Source organism: Protopterus annectens, chromosome 1.part1, assembly GCF_019279795.1.
Source record: "Protopterus annectens isolate FY-2018-M chromosome 1.part1, PAN1.0, whole genome shotgun sequence".
NCBI lineage: Eukaryota > Metazoa > Chordata > Ceratodontiformes > Protopteridae > Protopterus > Protopterus annectens.
The window spans coordinates 1,669,681,438-1,669,694,595 of record NC_056726.1 but is presented as its reverse complement, the minus strand read 5'-3'; positions in this window follow the sequence as shown (position 1 = coordinate 1,669,694,595).

The following is a 13,158-nucleotide window of genomic DNA, read 5'->3' as shown; positions in this document are numbered from 1 at the left end:
TAATACCGACTGCCCATGTCCATGAGAGACATGGGCACCACCCCTGGAGCGAATATACAGTCACCCATCCATTGAGCTGGGCTGCATTTGAAGAAGATCAGGGAGCGGCTCCGCTTCATGTTAATGGGAAGCTTATTCCACAGAAAGGGTAGGCTCTGGGGGATGTTTCTATCTCTTCAGCATGATTTGTTAATGTCAGAGGCTAGATTAAGATCTGAGGAGACGGTGACCCTCATGCAGTTTGATTTACAAATGTATAGCATTTCCATCAAGGCCAAGTTAGAGACTGCCCTGTAAGTGAGGCAGAAGTCACCCCTTAGCAGTCTGTAGGAGACAGAATACAGTGACAGGGCTTTCAGTGTTTCTGTGTAGTACTTGTTTTGTGTGTCCTTGCCTTTCTTGGAGAAAAACATATGTGTTCTCTCCAGCTGTTGCAGGAGTGGTGAGATACATGCAAAAGGGAGCAGTGTACTCAATTCTTGGTCTGATAATGGCCGAGTATAATGGAATTATAACATTCTTAGATATAGATGCAATGCTTTTATTTATGAGACTTGCCACATGCAAGGATTTTCTTACCACTATGGATACGTGTTGGTCAAAGTTCAAGTTGCTATCAACCTGAGTACCCGTGCTACTTATCACTGGATCTACACTTATGGGGTGCAGTCTGTAATGTAATTAGCAGCAATGTCAGCTTTCCCATAGGGAATAATAATGCATTTGTATTTGCATTTAGTTTCAATCTGTGGTTTTGGCATCAGTCATTTGTCTGCTTTAATCCTTTCTGCTGTTTATTAGCATCAATGGGGGACTCAGTGATTGCTCACAATTTGCAATCAACAGTGAACTTAGTCAGCCTCAAGCCATCAACCTTTGCCTGGACTTCTGAGAAATAAATTCCAAACAGTAAAGGGCCCAGCACAGAACCCTGTGGTACACCATTGCTGACTGCTCTTTACATAGAGGTGAAGTCACCTACTTTGGCAGCATGTTCATAGGTTCATAGGTTCATAGGTAGGTACTAGGCTATTGGCCCAAGGGCCTATGTAAGCCTAGTCAGCAAAGTTCCCTGGCTTACTCCAACTAACAAAGTTATTTTCCTGTGCCACTGTCGAGCAGAGACACATAAGTGATCCCTGGGGTGTATTTCCTATTTCCCATCCATTCATCAAGTCATCAAGATTTTTCTTGAAGATTGCTAATAAAGAACTTTGCTTGACATAGATGGGTAGCCCGTTCCAGAGTATGGGAAGTCTCTGGGACAGGAATTTATCCCTCCAGCATGTCCTGTTTATTGTGGTGACAAGGTTTAGGTCCCTAGAGCGTGTAGCTCAGAGGGATTGGGATTTCTTTAGGTGTAGCATGTCCAACAGTTCTGGGTTTGACATAGCTTTATATGTTAGGTAGAGATAACCTCAGAGTAGGCAATATGCTAAAGAGTAAAGCTGGAGTTTTTTGAGGCGGTCAGTGTAGGGCATTTGTTTGAGGCCAGTAATCCTCTTTGTGAGATACTTCTGTGGCCCTTCCAGCTGCTGCAGATGTCTTGTGAGGTACAGTCCAAAAGGGGCATTGTACTCTATAATGGGTCTAATGAGTGTTGAGTAGAGGGGAACAATGACCTCTTTTTTCCTGGATGAGAACCCTTTTATGAAGAGGTGTGCCACATAGAAGGACTTCCTGACTACTGTGGTGATGTGACTATCAAAGGAGAGACTACTGTCCACCTGGGTCCCAAGGTCTCTTATCACACATTTGGTGTTAAGTAGATTGCTGCCTATGTGGTAGTTCATCGGTACAGAGTTTTTACCAAAGGGCATGACACTGCACTTTTTGTCATTGAGCTTGAGGCCATGGCTCTGACACCAGGCATCTGTCTCAGTGAGGCTCTTCTGTAGGATGTCCACATCATTTGGGGACTTGACTATGGCTCCTAGTTTGCAGTCATCTGCGAACTTCATTAGCCAGAAGCCTTCTGTGTTAGCCTGTACTTCAGAAAGTAGATAACAGGAGAGGTCCCAGGACAGAACCCTGTGGTACTCCACTTGTCACTGCTTTGAGGTCAGATTTGGAGTCTGCAACTTTTAAAGTCTAGGTTCTGTCAGTGAGCCAGTTGGTAACCCATTTTGTGACATAGGGATTTATACCTAGTTTAGTGAGTTTAGCTATAATTCCAGAATGGGGGATGGTGTCGAAAGCCTTGACGAGGTCAAGATAGGCTGTGTGAACCACCTTACCCTAATCTACGGCTTTGGTGACTGCCTCAAAGAAGTTGATCAGGTTCAGGAGGCATGATCTGCCTTTTGAAAACCTGAACTGGGTGGGATCCAGAGTTTGGAGGTTACCAATGTCTTTCTTTATCAGTTCCATGATGATACGTTCCATGGCCTTGCAGACCAGGCTCGTCAGGCTAATAAGTCGATAGTTCCCAGGATCAGTGGTGGCTCCCCCTTTGTGGAGTGGGATAACTGTTGCTGTGCACCATTCAATGGGGACAAAGCCTGATGCAAGGCTATTATTTAACATGGTGTTTAAGTGGGGAGCCAGTTCATTCTGAAGTTTGTGTAAAATGCAGCTTGGGATGTTGTCCGGTCCCTTGGATGCTGTGTTTTTGGCTTTAGAAAGTGCAGCTTTTACCTGCGTAGTTGTGATTACAGGGACTATGCATTCTTCCTTACAGATATGGGCCCTTTAGGGGTGAGAGGGGGGTGAAGTTAGCACTGAACCTATCTGCCAGGATGTTGGCAGTATCAGTTAGGCAGATCTGCGTGTTGCCATCGAGATTCTTGACATAGCTATAGAATGCTTTGTGGTTGTCCTTGGAATTAGTGGCAATTTTGTTTTCGTAGCTAGTTTTGGAGGATCTTATAGGGGATCTCAGCTTCTTACTGAGGCTGACCAGGGAGCTCTTCAACTCATGGGATTTTACTCTCTTTTGCAACAGTTTCTTCCTTCTGTTGTACAGTTTGTTTATGGCAGGGGACCACCAGATTGGCTTCCTTTTTTTGGAGGATAGCATCTTGGTTCTGTTTGGGATAGCACGATCCACGCACTCGTGTAAGTGCTTATAGAGTGCATTTGAGTAGGATTCAGCAGTTGTAACTGTATTGTCCATCTGCATAGGTGTCATGATAGGAAGACAACTGGCTACCCATCTGGTGATGTAAAGGTTAATTCCCAATTGGGAAAGTTTATCTATAATATATGACTGGGGGATTGTATCAAATTCATTGGCTAAGTCAAGCTAAGTGGCGTGAATTGTCTTTCCACTGCCTAGGTCTTTGGTGACTTTCTCAAAGAACTCAACCAGCAGACATGATCTACCTTTAATGAATCCTACATCAGAAGTGTCCAGAGTTTGGAGACTACTTATGTCCTTGTTGATAAGGTCCATAATGAGTCTTTCCATGGCCTTGCAGATGAGGCTAGTCAAGCTTATGGGTCTATAATTCCCAGGGCTATTTGATGGTCCCCCTTTGTACAGATGGATTACTGTTGCTGTCCTCCATTCTGCCAGAATATAGTCAATCTGGAGGTTGTTGTCAAACACAGATCAAAGTGGGTCTGCTAGGTCATGTTTTAAGTTGTTTAAAAGGGAAACTGGGATGTTCTCTGGTCCCATTTATGCAGCGGTTTTGACCTTGGAGAGCACAGAGATGATCGGATCTCTTGAGATAATAGGCTGAAGAATGGTGGCAGGTATAATTTGGGGATGATTGGTGGGGACAGGGGGGTCAAATTTGCTCCAAATCTGTCATCTAATAGGTTGTCTGTTACCTTCAGTTGAGTATGGGTGGTGCCATCCACAACCAGTTCAGTGCATAACTGGGTATTTCCTTATACATTTTGGACATAGTTAAAGAATCCCTTGTGATTATCCTTAGCTACGGAGGGTATTTTTGCTTTGCAATTAGCTTTGGAGGACTTAACAAGATTTTAATTTGTTTGTTTAGACTACAGAGGGATTCCTTCCTCTGCTGAGCCAGTTCCCTCTTGTTTTTGGACATTAGTTTCTTTCTTTTGTTGTGTAGCCTGTTTATACTATGGGTGCAACAGGGTGGCATGTTTTTCTGTCAAGACCTGGTTTTAATTAACCCAGTCAGTTACAGCTGATTCTATACAACTGCTTAAGTCATTATACAGAGTATCGGTGTACACCTCTCCACAGGAGTCCATGTTATATGTGTTCAGTTGGGCTTTGAAACTTCTCTTACCATCATTTAGTAGGTGGTAATTTGTCTTGGAAAAAATCTTAAGCATTTTTGTGCTTGATGAGGTATCTGGCCTTAAAATTACTCTGAATGAGGCTGATTAATGGTATGAACTTACCAGGTAGGACATCACACTGGAGGGTGCAATACTCTCCCATGCTAGTAGGTACTATGTTCAGGACATTTGAGCCCCTCGTCGATGTGCTGACTAGCTGTTCCAAAGCTTTTGTTTTGACGAAGTCAAAGAAACTCTCGGCCGGCATGTTTGCGGTCATGCATGTTTCCCAGTTGATAGCAGGATAATTAAAATCACCTATGAGAAATGTGTTGGGCTGTATGGTAAGTGACTCCAGTAAGTACAGTTATTCAGTATGATTTTCCTAGCTAATGACGAGGGGCCTATAGGCAGCCATGATGTGGTAGGGCATTGTGCCTGTGGTTAACTGGACACAGAGTAAGTCGAGAGAGCCCTACATTTTGACTATTCTCGGGGTGTACTTATGCTTAATGGAGATGGATATACTACCTCCTTTGGTTCTTTCATGCTCAACTTTGGTCTGAATACATGGACAGGCATTGTAGCCCTGTATGTCCGTGATGCTTTCCTTGGTTTTGAATCATGTCTCAGTGACTGCACAGACATCAGCATCTTCCATGGTGAGGAGTGCTTCCAGAGAGTGCAGTTTCTTATTTAGATTCCTAGCATTAAGCAGCAGTACTATGAGTTTATCTAGAGAAGATTGTGTTACATTGGGAGGTTGATTATTTTGATACTGCCTAAAAAAGTTAAACTAGGGTTAGCTAATATCTTTACCGGTATCTGAAAGCCTAGAGGAGACAGGTGCAGACCATCTCTGGCAAAGAAGAGTGGCCTGTCAACCATGTCTTTCCAGGTTGACAGATATTGTATCCCCTTGGACTGACACCAGAAGGTATGCCAATTGTTAAAGTCAATCATTTTTTGTTTGTATTGCTGCACCATCCTTGGAGAGGATAGAATGCAGCTTAAGGCTGGGCTTATACCTGCCTGTGATACATAATCTGTCATGTCTCTCTTCATATAGTCCAGAGAGGTACGTCTCAAGTCATTCACTCTCACATGCAATGTGAAGGAGTCATACTGGTACTTGGGATTGAGTGACTTCAGTGATTGGATGACTTGATGGATCCAATCACCTGTCAGGCAGCTAACAGAACTGGTAGTTAATGATACCACATATACCAAGTCTGTGGACACTGCTAATCTGTTAGCCGACAAGTTATATAAAAACTTCACTCCCCTGTCCCCACCATATTTACCCCAAGACATCACTACCAACTGTCCTCTACCTTGTATCTGTAATGATCAGGTCATGAATGCCCTCTCTAAGGTCAAAAACACAGCAACTATGGGACATGATAATATCCAAGGCTGCATCCTACATGGGCTCAAACAAGAATTAGCAATGCCACTGGGTATTCTTTTCAGTTATAGTCTAAGCACTGGCTTCATCCCTGCTGAATGACAAAAAAGGCCACCATATATCCCTTGCACAAAGGTGGTGCTTCCTCTGACCCTGGAAACAACAGGTCTTTTAGCCTGACTAGCCTTATCTGCAAGGCCATGGACAGAATCATTATGAACCTTATCAACAATGACTGTAACCTCTAAACACTTGACCCTACTCAATTTGGATTTGTCAAAGGGAGATCATGCCTGTTAAACCTGGTGGACTTCCTCGAAACAGTCACCAAGGCCCTTGATGAGGGGAAATCTGTGCATACAGCCTACTTAGACTTATCCAAGGCTTTTGACACTATCCCCCACTCAGGCATCATTGGCAAACTCATCCAGCTAGGTATCAACCCGTATGTCATTTGATAGGTCACTAACTGGTTCACTAATAGAAACCATATAGTCAAAATAAGGGGAATACACATCCAACAGCAGACCTGTAACCAGTGGTGTTCAAGAAGGATCAGTCCTGGGACATCTACTGTTTGAAATCTATTTCTCCAAAGTGCAAGCTAAAACTAAAGGTCTGTGGCTGACAAAGTTTGCTGATAACTGCAAACTGGGAGTGGTAAGAGGGACTTACACAAACAAATGACTGGTCCCAAAGTCATGGCCTTAGACTGAATGCAAAAAAATGTATTGATAAGAGTGATGTTCCTACTAACTACTACAGCAATAACAACACCCTAAGTTCACACTCAGTGGTGAGAGATCTGAGCACACAGGTTGACAGCAATCTTAACTTTGATCACCATGTCTCCGCAGTGGTAAGATGGGCATTCTATTTTGCTCATCTCATAAGTAAGGGCATTACATCCAGAAAAAAAAGAAGTTATAACCTTCCTGTACTCTTCCCTCATCAGACCAATAACTGAGTACAATGCCTCTTTTGGTATGTACCTTTCCAAGCACCTGCAGCAACTGGAGAGACCACAAAGGTTTCTCACAAGGAAAATGTAAGGTCTTCAACATCTGTCTTATGCGGATTGTCTCAAATCGCTGTCACTTTATTCTGTTTCATACAGGCTACTCAGAGGTGATCTCTGCCTTGCATGTAAGGCAGTCTTTGACCCTGCTTTATTAGAAATGCTGCATATCTCTAAGTCAAGTGGTACATGGGTTACTTGGTCTAATGGCCTTAACCTGGTATGTGACATTAATAGAACCTGTTGGAGGGGCAGGGTTACACACCATTGGATCAGACTCTCACTTCATGTCAAGCATCGCACCTCATTGTCTCTCTTCAACTGCAGTTTGAAAGATTGGATGGGTAACCATAAATTCACCTCAGGGGTTCCACCTATGCCTCTCTTGGAAAAGGTGATAGGGGCTGATCATGGAAATAAGGGTAAAACTTGGATAGGCTTGTAAGGGCCCTAGGGTCATTAGCCTAGTAACCTCCTATGATCCTATGATACTATGATCCTATGAACCATAACCTGCTCCTTATCCAGCCTGGTGAAGCAAACATCCATAGGTCTCACTATCGAGACTCCTTATTTGTTGAGACACTGATGTTTGTGTTATTATGTGTTGTGGTTGTTTTCTGCATTGTTGTGTATGTAGGTGGCTTCTGAAGGCACCAATTGGAAGGCCTTGGTCTTTTGGTAAGTTACTAATGAGTACCTCCACATATGTGGGTTTATGTGTCACATCCTTTTTTAGTGCTTACTTAGTGTGGGAAGTGACGTATGTGGGTTGACAACCTGTTTGGCATTCGATGTGCCCGTATATGAAAGTCTTGCCTCCAATTTTAGATTATAACTACATCTTTTGCTTGCAGTATATGTTTTAGGAGTAAGTCATTGTCAGTATACATGAGGCAATAGCTACATTGCCTAAGGATGCCCATGTCCATCAGGCTATCCAGGGAGATGATAAGAAACTGCCCTTCCATGATATTCAGGTTCTTACGGTAAGTTTTGTTAGGGAAGGGGATAATTTGACTTGACTGTGATTGTTGCAAAGAGTCTATAAGAGGGACTTATACATTGTGTAGGCTAAAGTTGACCAATAAAGCAGCTCTGCCCAGTGTATAATAGAGTTGCTTGGAAGGGTTTCACTGATAGTTGTTTAGGGAAAAAGTAATCTTCAATGCTTTTGTATCTATAATGGGCATTACCAACTATGATGATGCACGTCTGAGTAGGTATGCCAAAGCCTGCACAAATACTAGGCTTAAATGCAAGCAAAGATGAACAAGTTTTAAGCTAGCTACCTATCAAGAAAGCACATAATATGCCTTCCATGAACAATCCCAACTCAGCTAGGTTGGATCAGCAAACGTCTGCCAAAAGAGTGCAGAAAAAAACCTTATTAATATAGAATAGCTGGTTTGGAGTCAAACTAGTTAAAACAGCCTTAGAATTTTCAGCTACAATGTAATACAGTGCAATTAACTATTTAAAGCAGAAGTATATAGTACAGGTTTATTTGTTTATTGTTAACGCTAAGTGAAAAAAAATAAAAAAACAAACAAACAAGCAAATAACTTAAGAAACTATTAAAATATGGTGAGACTTAACTAGAAAAGTGCAACAAAATACTTATTTTCATCTTTTGAGTAATATATTACTCCAGGTTAAAGCAGATTCTCAGGACTCTCTAATGAAGTCACCAAATGATGATCATCTATGTGTAGTTATGTCAAAATCCACTCAAACGTGAGGGTTAAATAAGAGCAAAGAGGAACAAGTTTAAAGCTAACTACCAGTCAGGAAAGCACACAATAAACCTTCTGTCAGCAATTCCCATCTCAGATAGGTTAGATCAGCACACTTCTGTCACAAGAGTGTAGACAAAATACCTTATTGATGTAGAATGGCTGGTTTAGAGCCCAAATGTAAGAAGACCACACATACTAGCTATAACAGCCCATAGAATTATTAGATATAATGCAATATAGTGCAATTAACTATTTAAAGCAACAGTAGACAGTACAGATTTTTGTGATGCAAAGTGCAGAAAAAAAAACAAATAACTTAAGAAATTGGGCTGGTATGGTACACTGGCAAATACCTTAAGACACTGCTAAAATACAGTCACAATTAACAAGAGAAGTGCAGTAAAATACTTATTTTCATCTTTTGAGTAATGAATTGTTCCAGGTGAAAGCAGACTCTCAGCACTCTCTAGCAAAACTGCCAAACAATGAGTAGCTCTGAGTCATCTGCATTGCTACACATTGCTGCCAGGAATTTTGCCAGGATACAACTGGCAACTGGCTGTGTACATTCCCACAGCATCCCACATGTGTCTCTGGAATGTCCCAGATTCAAGTACACCCATGCTGAGACACAGTTTGGTTTCAAGGTGGATAGGGTTTCCTCACATGGTCAGCACAGATGTGTGTGAGGCACACATGTTGCAAACAGCCTGCACCAGCCATCTGTCTAAGTGGTACCTGTCAATTGTTGGGTCTAACAATTGGTTTAGTTGCAGCCTTGCTCTTACTCTAGCTGGCTGCCATTTAGGATGCATAGCCTCATCCTCATCCAAGGCTTGTATTACTGGTGCCTGTTACAAGTCATTAATTGCAGGTTGTATTTTTCTTTTTTTTTTTTTTGTGGTATTCTTATGGAATACAGCAGAATCAATAGTAATACCTTCCGTTCCTTGTGAAGCCATATTGCACACATTGAGGATTTTGGAAAGAGAGTCAACATTGCAATTTGTTGCATTTAAGTTGCATTGAGCATGCTTGATTTGTTTTGGAATCAGATGTATGTGCACAGAATCCATAATCATCCTATGCTGAATAGTTAAGTACTTTGACTGCTTTCAGCATGTCTTAAGAAATTGCGTCCACAGCTGGTGCACTGAAGTCTTCCTTCAGCATGCTGCACTGCCAGCAAATAGCTTTTGGAATCAAGCATAAAGTATAACCATTATGATGTAGAAAATTAAAATTGTAAGGTTTAATTTTAAGCCCAGCAAGATTTACTTCTTTTTTTTTTTGGATAATGTATTCTTGGAAATATTTGGTTATCGTTTTGCAATAAATATTACTGCTATGAGATGGAAAAATGAAATAGCTCTAAATGTTATAGAATTTATACATTTCACCACTGTTGTATATCAAAGTGAAATTCAGATTATTGCAATGAGATATAATGGCAAAAAAGTCAAAAATTAATTACTGGAAGAAAAATATAATAGCCAGTCAGCTATGTCATTGATAGATAAGTGAAGAACAATATAATTATATACATATTTTCTTGCATATGTTTATTGTAGATATTGAAATAAATGTCTTTTCTTCTTATGTGTTGAATAAAAAATTCTAGGGTTTTGTATTCACCTCAAAAATATACTAAGTGGTCCTGATTTTCTAGTGGCAGTCTTTTACTGGCTCAGCTACAAGTAGGTGTCTTTTAAAATGATCATCACAGAATGCATTCTTGTTCATTTTCCCATGAATCCCCAAATCATGGTGTCTACAGAAGTTTAATGAATAAAAAATAAGATACGGGCCGGATTCATTAACAGGCACACTAAGTGCAGCAATAGCAACTTATTTTGAATTCATTAAACTGTTCTACACTTAGTGTAGAGCCACAAAACAAATATAAATGACAGAATATGCTAATGGCAGCATAAATAGCCGAATTGCACACTAATTAACCAATCCAACATGACAGAAATATTTAGGAAACTATAAAGCAATTGTGCAAATTCAGTATAGTTATTTGCCCTTTAATTCAAAACTCTTTGGATTACACCCACAATTACACTTAGAAAAAATGGTAGCATTTGCTGCATCGATTATAAACCTGTATGAGCAACCCTCTGAGCAAGAATACAACAATGCCTACAATCAAACTAGGAATATCATAGAATGTATATTTGTTTTTTTTTAAATGTAGCTTCCAGTTTCTAGGTGCCTCAGGAGCTGCCCTGCAGTGTGGCCCAGCCACATCAGCTGAAATAATTAGAGTCTGTGCCATGTTGCACAATATAATTCTCAGGAGACACAAGGACAACTAGGGGCAGGACCACAGATTTAGTATCACAGGCAGGGCTAGCAGCTCCAGCAGATTCAGATGACAAGTCTAAGGGTGAGACATCAGCCACAGATGCTGTCGGCAGACATAGGTATGCACAATGTGTCATGGCTCTGGTGAAGAGGCAGGATACACACTAAATACCTAAAACAAGATATACAAGTATTAAAATGATGCCTGCCAAACTGTACAACCTTTACTTAACTATGTAGTGGTTGTCTCATGTTAGCATCTAATGCTGGGAACCACCCCCATGGAGACATCTTACATCTGCATTATTACCAAAGTAAGTCTGGAACCTTTATAGAAAAAGCAATATAGTTATACGATTGCTGTGTTATGCCAATTCTCATATGTCCCTAGGGTGATATATGTCCCAGGTATAGAGTAATGTCAGTAATACCTTATGATAGATGTTCGCTATACACAGCTATGAATCTCGCCCAATAATGTGCATCAAGCATTTCAGCTGACCAATGTATATAAACCAGTCAGCAGGTCAAGGATAGCATCATTTACACAAGCATAACAGTAAACAAGACTTAAACATCTACTTTGACTGCATAAGTAACAACAGTAACATGAGTACAATGAGAGTCAACAATTACAGAAGCAATTGTGCACAACTGATTATAAACTATGTTTCAAAGCATTTATTCTGCATTACATTTACAGCAAAGTAAGGTTTTGAGAAAGCAAGCATTAGCTATCCGCTCTGTGCATCAGACATACATGCAGCCTGAATTCACAAATAAGTGTACATGGGTCAGGGCACAGTCATCATTACTTGCACAGGGTGGGGGGAGACAGGAAGGCAAGTCTGACAACAAAGAAGTCAGTGTGTGGAAGTAAAACAAAAACTTATTTCTTAAGTATCCAACTTGCAGGTCCAGTAGCAAAATATGTTTATTAGTCAAGAGTACTGTTTGGATAAGTAGTATGTATGTGAGGTGGTATGTGCAAGTATGTGTTGAATGCGCATGTTTGTCTGCATGAGTGTGTGTGTGTGTGTGTGTGTGTGTGTGTGTGTGTGTGTGTGTGTGTGTGTGTGTGTGTGTGTGTATGTGTTTGCCTGAACACAATCAAGCACTTTGATAGCACTATTTCCCCACTATGTCCCTGCATGCCATACAGGAGTGAGGCATGCATGGTAGACTAGTCAATTCTGTTTCTCCACCCCTAACTACAAGAACTACCTCTGCCAGGAATTGCACTGCTAGTTACCTGGCCCTACCTAGAACTTGTGGTGCTACCTGAATGTGAATGATGTTTGCTGGATGAGCTGTCATCACGACTATATCCAGGACCATGATCACATGGCCTAGCATATCTTGGTGTGGACACCATAATCACTGATGGAGAAATGGAAGTAGTGCCATTATGGGAGCAGGGTCTCACATGACTATGTCAGGTAAAACTTGATGATGTAGCGGATCTACGGTGATGTGCATGCTAACCCGATGTTCCATTACAGACACTGTCTGCTCCAACGTGCCATTCATCATGTCAAAAGAGTCAGCCACATGGTTAAGGCAGTCCCACACATCAGAATGCACAGTAGTTAGTGCTCACACTAGCTCTTCTAAAACCCTTTTGAAACATGCCTGTGCCTCCTTGATGACCCTAAACATATATGTGTGGAATTTACTGACACACCTTCAGGAGCAGAATGGACAGCAGGCCACCTCTGAGCACCTGTCACAGACCACCTATATGGCACCTTGCCCTCACAGTGGCTATATGGAAAATCAATCAGTTTTGCAACTCAATTAACCACACTACCCTGATGAACTGTGTCATCCTCAAACAGTCCAAAGTCCGAAGTTTCTGTGTCGTGGGTATACACAGTCATACTGACTATGTCTGAAACAGGGAAGAAGATGTTGGAGGCACAAGCTCAATGACAGACTAACCCTCTGCACCCCCAGACTGTTTATCTTTCTTGCTGTCATCATCATCAAAGGCTACTAATTCTCTAACATCAGGTAGCAAAAGTTCCACAGTGCCACTGGCAGGAACACTTATGATGACAAGTAAGCAAAAAAAAAAAAAGAATAAACAACAATTAAACATATGTTATGTGAAATGTATATTACATATTAAAATATGCTAATGCTTTGAAATCATATAACTTTCAGTTACAGATACAACTACTTTTTGGACATTAATAAGAATACAGAACATGTGTTTACCATCTGCAGGTGGTCATGCAATAACAGATCCCGACGTGTCTACATTTAAAAAAGGGAGATGAAACAGGGATGATAAGCATCAGAAAACAATTGCCATTACAGACACATCTCATAGAAACCATTCCTGTTTTATGATATATATAGAGAGAAAGATAGATAAATAGATATAAATATATGTATATATCCTAATCTATCTATCTTGCTATACATATATAAACACACACACACACACACACACACACACACACACACACACA